Source organism: Ictidomys tridecemlineatus, chromosome 1 (genome assembly GCF_052094955.1).
Source record: "Ictidomys tridecemlineatus isolate mIctTri1 chromosome 1, mIctTri1.hap1, whole genome shotgun sequence".
In the NCBI taxonomy this organism is placed as follows: domain Eukaryota; kingdom Metazoa; phylum Chordata; class Mammalia; order Rodentia; family Sciuridae; genus Ictidomys; species Ictidomys tridecemlineatus.
This window is the reverse complement of record NC_135477.1, coordinates 258,185,196-258,192,636: the sequence shown is the minus strand read 5'-3', so window position 1 is coordinate 258,192,636 and position 7,441 is coordinate 258,185,196. Positions and strand designations below refer to the sequence as shown.

General features: G+C 46.3%; 1 long non-coding RNA gene across 1 annotated transcript; it reads right to left on the bottom strand.

Moving 5' to 3' along the window:
* Nucleotides 1-467: 467 nt before the first annotated feature.
* On the bottom strand, nucleotides 468-6,579 carry LOC144366904 (uncharacterized). Its single transcript, XR_013426081.1, has 3 exons — nucleotides 5,958-6,579; nucleotides 3,266-3,341; nucleotides 468-2,545 (listed from the first exon to the last, which is right to left on the bottom strand). It is a non-coding gene; the product is annotated as an uncharacterized LOC144366904 (long non-coding RNA).
* Nucleotides 6,580-7,441: the final 862 nt, after the last annotated feature.

Below are 7,441 nucleotides of genomic sequence, written 5' to 3'. Positions count from 1 at the left end.
CGTAATGTAGTTACGGTGAAACCTGATAGTTCCTAACTTTGGAAGATTACAGGATGTGGACTATTTTCTAAGAAAGTCCCAAGTTTACTGAAAGAAAATAAACTTAGAAAATTAGAATAGATCCCAACCTTTCCATAAACTTGTCAGTGGAAAATAAAGAAAAAGCATAAAATCTGGTACCTGGTAGTTTCTTACACAGGTTTAAAAAAATAAAAATAAAGAACAAATAACTTCAAACTTACCCAGATATTTTCATGCTAGAAAAAGAAGAATCACCACCAAGCTCATTTTTAAAGGGTAGTAAGGTTTTGATGTGAAAATAGACTTCAAGGACACGAAAATAAAACCTTCCTTATGAAGGTATATGCAAAACTCTTAAATAAAATCTTACTGAGTGGAATCAATTATCATGTATCAGCTATGTATTGCTGCATAACAAATATCTCCAAATCTTAGTGTTAAAACAAATTCATTTTTATTTTACTCACAAGCCTGTGATGTGGGCGAAGTATGACGTTCACAGCAAACCTCTACTAGTTACTTTAGCTGAGGCACTTCACTGTGGGCTGGAGGATGTGCCTTCAGGATCCTTCCTTCACACATGGCCACATTGATACTGAATGTCCTGGCAGCACGGTTGGACCATGGGCTGGACCCACAGTTCCCCTCCAGGAAGGTGTTGCAGTGGGGTTTGGGCTTCCTCTCCTGGTTGGTTGGGCACCAAGAGCAGAAGCAGTCTCTCCCGTACAATCTGACCTTGGGAGATCGGCTGTGGTTCATTTAGAATCTCTGGGAGCGAACATCAACCCAACCGCCAACCCAGTGGAAGAAGTAGGAAGTCGTGCTCTGGAAGAGATCTTATTGAAGCCCCCTTTGGAAAATACTGCTTGCCACTCATCACATTGAAAAAAAAGTTACGATCCATTGGGATTCTCCTAGGATTGCATGAATGATTAAATATCATTCAGTCTATTCATATAACTAAGCCTATTAAGGATTAAAGGAGAAAAAACCTCTTAAGTAGGTTTTTAAAATAGACATTTGATAAAATTAAACTATATTCATTTTTCATAGAAGAAATCTCTGAGAAAACTAAGAATAGAAAGGAACTTTATGAACCTGATAAAGGATAGCTATAAAGACTTCCAGAATTCATGGCGCTAATAATGAAACTTGAGAAACACTGACACTGAAGTCATGCATGCAGCCAGAGAACTCCTGTCACCTTGGCCATCCGACACTGCAGACAGGACACGGCCAGCACAGAGGGCCAATAGAGGCAGCATTTGGCTAAGATCCTTGTCTGCCCTGCTGTCCACCTCTTTTTAGCACAGAGCCCCTGTGTGACTCCTGGGATGTCACTAAATTCCCTGGGGGGGTCACCCCACCTGGGAATGGCTTAGGTGTGGCTTGTGCCCCAGAGGTCCCCTAGGTGGTGCTGCTGAGGTGGTGGGAGCTCTAGGAGATGGGCCTGGAGGGAGGGGGAACGCAGTTAGTTCCCGGGGGACCCCCGGAAAGATTCACGCTGTCTCCAGGGAATAGATCAGGTCCAGGAAGAGTGCAGACGTTCCTGAAGGCAGGTTCCTTAAAAGAGCAAGCCCAGCCTCACCAAGGTTTCTGGCTTCCTGTCTCACCTGGCTTCCTCTCTCCTTCTGCACACAACCAGTTCCCTTTCTGCTTCTCTACCTTGTTGTGATCTTACCAACATGCCAGTGTCTTGGTGTTTGGCCCTTCCAACCATGAGAATTATGAGCCAAAAAATAGTTTATAAGTCACTCAGCCTCAGGTATTTGGTTATGGCATCAGAAGTTTCCCAGCTATATTTTAAGCATTTTGAGAACAATAATAATCTTACCTATCCCTAGAGTGCAAAACCTATATGAACTAGTGAAATAAACAGCTTTTGGTTATCTGAAGGTTAAGGAAAAGGGAGAGAGGAAGCAGCAAAAATAAACCAAAGACTATCTGTTTGCCTTCTATAGTTGTACCTCCCTGGGAAATCATTTTTTTCCTGTGGATTGAGGCTTGGCAGCTGCATGACTCCCAAATAATTTAGAAAAATGGGTGTTTCTACAGTTTTATCTTTTGACACTATCTGTCGCTGATTGTTTATTCTCAGCTCCTAGTAGGTCATTTCTATAGCCTCCAGTAGTGTACACGCAGTAGGTGACAGGGTGAGATTCTCAGAGCAGCTTTGGCAAAAGGAACATCACACAGAGGTGTTGGACACAGCTGCCTTACCCACCCTCTGCTGCCCTGCCCCTCTGGTTCGTCTCCTGGTGCCTGTCACTAAGGTGCCCCTGAGTCAGTTCCCTGGGGCTCTCCGACTGGAGGACTTGCACAACAGAAATCCTCTCTCTCCCAGTTCTGCAGGTGGGAGTCTGAGGTTGGTTTCTTCTTCAACCTGGGGACTCTGCCCCTGCCTCTCTGCCAGCTCCTGTGTTTGCTCCTCTCCTTGGGACAGCTTGACTTGAAGAAAGAGCACTCAACCTCTCCTTCCATACTGTTATGCTGTTCTGTGTTGTACATCTGGGTCCTGATTCCCCTGTTGATAAGGAACACATCATTCTGAATTAGAGCCCAGCCTGATATTGCCATATTAACAGGACTATCTCCAGGAAGACGCTCTCTCCAAATAAGGTCACATCCCAACGTACTGGGGTTAGGACTCCAACACATCTCAACCCAACCGCCCTTCCTCTTCTGTTCAGGAGCACTGGCACCGGCTTCTGGCCGTGACCACACAATGGTGAAGGCAGGGTCGGGCCATTGGTGCCTCTATTTTTGTGATTCCTGATTATCAGGTCCTATTTTCTTTTTATTTGTTTTTTTTTTCTTTTTAGATACACATGACAGTAGAGTGTATTTTGACATATTATACACGCATGGGGTATAATTCATTCTAATTAGATCCTACTCTTGTGGTTGAACATGATGTGAAATTGCACTGGTCGTAGATTCGTATATGAACACAGGAAAGTGATGTCTGATTCATTCTACTGTCTTTCCTATTCCCATCTCTCCTCCCTTCCCTTCATTCCCTTTTGTCTAATCCACTAAACTTCTAAAACCCGCCCCTTTACTTTGTGTTAGCATTCATACATCAGGGAGAACATTCAGCCTTTGGTTTTTTGGGATTGGCTTATTTCACTTAGTGTGTTAGTCTCCAGTTCCATCCATTTACTGGCAAATGCCATGATTTCACTATTCTTTATGGCTGAGTAATATCCACATTTTCTTTATGCATTCGTTTGTTGAGGCTCACCTAGGTTGGTTCCATAGCAGTTCCAATTTTCATTTCTATGAACTAGTTCCCTCTCTTTTCCTTCTATTGACAGTGGCTAGAGAAAGAACAGAAATATGAGGTTTAAAAGTCTGAGTGTTAAAAGCAGCCCAAACAGAGCCCCCCTGAGGCCCTCTGAGGAGAGATGCAGGAGTTTCAATGCATTTCTAAAGCACTTATCTCCCAGTTGTCCAAATTATGGCCCCAGTGACTATTGTTCTTTGCAGAAACCAAAAACATTCCAAAGCCTTTTAAATCTTCATTGAAATTCTCCCTTTTGGACCTTACACAGCAAAGTGGTGACAGCCTTCCTTTTACTTAGTACCCTACATACTGTTGATCTGTTTACAGGGAACATTTTAAAATTTGGAACACTCCAGGCTTCAAATGTAGATGAAATTAGGCTGGAAAATCCCAGCAAGTCAGAGGTGTGCAGAAAGCTGCAGAACCGTGCTGACCGCAGCCCTCGCCGCCCTGCGCCCTCTGAAATCCACGCAGCTGTCCCTGGGAAGTTTCCTCCCTCTAATGCTTGGTGACCTTGGAGACTGAAGGTGGTTTTTCCTTTCTTTTCTTTTCTCTTCAGTTAGTATTGCTCCATCAGCACTCAGAGCTCTTGGGGGTGCCATTGGGAACATCCTGGCCATTCGTTCTAATTTATCCCAAGCACCAGACTCAATGAAGTACTTTTTTAACGCAGCTCTCCTTATCCTACCAAGAGGGAGAAAGGGCTGGCTTCTGCTGTGTGCTTTGTGGATTTTCAGCACGTCTGCAGTTCTAGCAGAGGGAAGGTTGGCAGGGCTGTGGCATGATGGTGATGATGATGGTGATGATGATGGTGATGATGATGATAGGATCGTAGAAATGACAATGGGTGACATTTTATATAAATTATCTCATTTACTCTTCACAACTCTAAGTGGAAGCTACTATAATTTACACCATATATGGTCAAATATAAGCCAAATTTTTTCCTAAGTACAGAATCAGAAGGCAGAATAATTCCAGCTGGGAAAAGAGGAGGATATTTGTTTTTCCCCAGGAGCCACATCAACTCACAAATGTTCAAGTAAATTTGGTTTCCTGGTCATTCTACCAGCCTCACGTGTCCAGGAGACCCAATGCCTTGTGTGCGAACAAAATAAAATATACATTGTGTCATGTTCCTATACTAGCAAGCATTGAGAAAGAGGAAGATTTCTCCTTTTATTTTTTTATATGTAATATTTGTAGCTTCTCTGGAATTTCGTATGATATGTGACCAAGAATGGAAGACTAAAAAGATGCGATTACGCAAGTCCAACCTGCAGATTGGCCTGTACACCAAGCAGCAACTGAAGCGTGCAGTTAGCTTTCTCTACCAGGTTTTTTTTTTTTTTAAATTTGTCTCACATTCAAGAGAGAGAGCAGGGGAGCATTTCAGAAATGGAATAAGGTGAGACATCTAATGCATTAACAAATCACACACACACAAACAGAAATACAAACTGTGTTAGACTACATGGCAATTTGTACCCTACTAGGTCTCTCAGCACAGTATTCGAATCCTGACATTTCATAGCTCTTTGCAAAAATTCAATGACATTCAACTGAGATCCACATCCGCCTTAAACTTTGGAGGAGAAATGAGCTGTACTCAGGCCTGCTCTTCTCAGTGTGAGGATCCAGAAAACAAAGGCTTGCCTTGCAGAAAATCACGGAGCATGCGTCCCAGAACACCTGCTCTGGTTCTGATGGAGGAAGACAGATAACTGGGAAGCGGTGCAGCAAGGAGCACCTAAAATAAGCACATAGAAAGCAGCTTTTATCACAAAACTAAGTAGAAATGTATTAAAATGGGAGATGGTGCTCGGGGGGGCCAGGAGGAGGGTCTAAACAACTCTGAACACAGATGTGGCTATTGATTCCCAGGACAGGAGAAATAGGTCCACCTTCCTGAGAGTGGCTGTGGTTGTTGGATCGGGCCGGTGAGAAGCAGATCCCAAGATGGGATTAAACATGCCAGAATTTTTCAAAGAGAGATGCCTGTGAGACCATGTGGGAAGTGCGGAAGAGAGGACCAGGAACACCTGCAGGGAGGGCACAGATCTGACCCCAGAGGACAGGTCAGTGGAGGGAGGGGGCAGAAAGGGGTTTGGAGGTCCCTTAGACTGCAGTAAAGTTGAGTTGGACAAGACCACTGAGGGGCCCCCAAACAAATCCTTCAAGAGCCAAGTCCAGGACTTTCAGCAATGGACATGCCTTAGCACCTCCATGTCATTGTCTGGGAGTGAGAGGTGCAGCTGATTTCTCAAGAGACCCTTGGTCAGTCCCTTCTGCTGCCAAGACATGAAGACAGATTCTTATGGCTGCCACCTAAGGCAAGCAGTAGTCAAAATAAGAGGAAAAGGAAGGAGAAGGGGAAGGAGAAGAAGAAAAAAAGGAGGAGGAGGAGGAGATCTTGGGAGCACTGATCCCAGGGCCTGGCCCCAGGCAGCACCCGACGTCTGAGAGGATTGTTTCATAACTTGTCACTCTGTCGTCATGGCACTCGTCTGGGATCTCCCTATGAGCATCTCAAGAACAGAGACTGACATTTTTCTTCTTTTCCCCTGAGTCGTTAGAACAGGGAAGATTCGACAGATGTTCACCAAAGCAACAAGTAACTGGAAAAGTACCCCCTCCAGGGTGAGCTTACCTGGCAACCCTACACCCCGGCTGTTGAAATGCAGCTCCTAAGGTGTCTTGGACATCAGATCCCAGCGGTATCCTCAGGCACACCCATACAAAGGTGTTCTGTCCTTCCACCCAGATTCTCCCCAGGGACGTTAGTTGCTCCAATGCCAATGAAAGAGCTTTTATTAGAGCTCGGCCAGCTCGGCCTAGCTGAGACCCGTCAGGATGATTTTTTAAGTAGGTCTTTGGCAGGACACACCTTGGAGGTCACTCACGCATTGCTGTTTTTAAGTGTCTGTTCTGGAGGTCGCTGGGGTAAGGGGCAACATGCAGGAAGCGGAGGGCCTTGGCGGACGTGGCGTTTACCCTGACTCCCACAGATGACCTCCCTCTGAACAGGAGCCTGGCAGGAAGCCTCGTCCAGGGCCAGGGCCGTGCTGGAAGAGAGGGGGGCCTGGAACTTTCCCTGTGCTCGTTTCTCCTCTGAAGTTTCAGGCGGATGTGGATCTCAGCTGAATGTCATTGAATTTTTGCCAAGAGCCCAGCCCGACACATCCATTTGCAAGTGCCCAGAGGTGAGGCAGGGTGGCACAGATGGGGAGTCCTTTGTTTACTTTTATGGTGTTCTCACTCTTCATCCTGGGGCAACAGAAAGAATTTGGGGGAGGTGAGGTCAAGAGGCTCCTGTTCCCTGGAAGCTTAGATTCCAGCAGGAAAGAAGCCCATGGGGTACACCCCTTCTCCAAGCCTACAGCAAGCAGCAGCGATGAAGGATTTGTCGGGGCACATGGAAGTTCCCCTGGAAGCCTAGAAGTTTGCAGGGCTGGGAAGAGCATACAGAGAGAGGCCTGAGATCTGCCTCAGTGCAAGTGCGGCTGACCCTCAGTGGAAGATGCTGCTGTGCCTGTCTTCACCTGGGCTCTGCAGGTGAGGCCTCCAGACAGGCTCAGTGCCTGTACTGGCACCCCCAAGCCATCATCACAGGAGTGGGTTCCTTACAGAAGGACAGGCTTAGCCCCCGTCACCCTCCCACGTGCTCTCAGGCACTGGCTCTCTCACCAGGGACACCTTCTGCCTGAAGTTCCTCTCAAGGGACCAGCCCTGGATCTTGGACTTCCCAGCCTCTGAAACCAGGAGCCAAATTCTGTTCATTATAAGTTTCCTGGTTTGTGAGATTCTGTTGCAGCAGCAGCCAACAGACTGGTGCAAATAGGGAAAGCAACTAACAAAGCACGAGAAGAGACTCACAATAAAATATTGCATATTTGTCAGCTTTGCAGCCACACAAACAGCCTCACCCTATCAATGGCTTGCACCATAGCTCTTCTCTACTGCCTCTGAGACATGAGGTGGGCAGCGGGTGTGGTGTTGGAGCAGCCGTGATGGAGCCAGACTTGCAGGGCTCCACTCAGACTGGCGTCTCAAGCTGAAGGGAAGGACACGCTGCTCCTACAGTGAAGGGCAGGAGCTTCCTGGGGCCAAAACACAGACTCACAGACGAAGGCT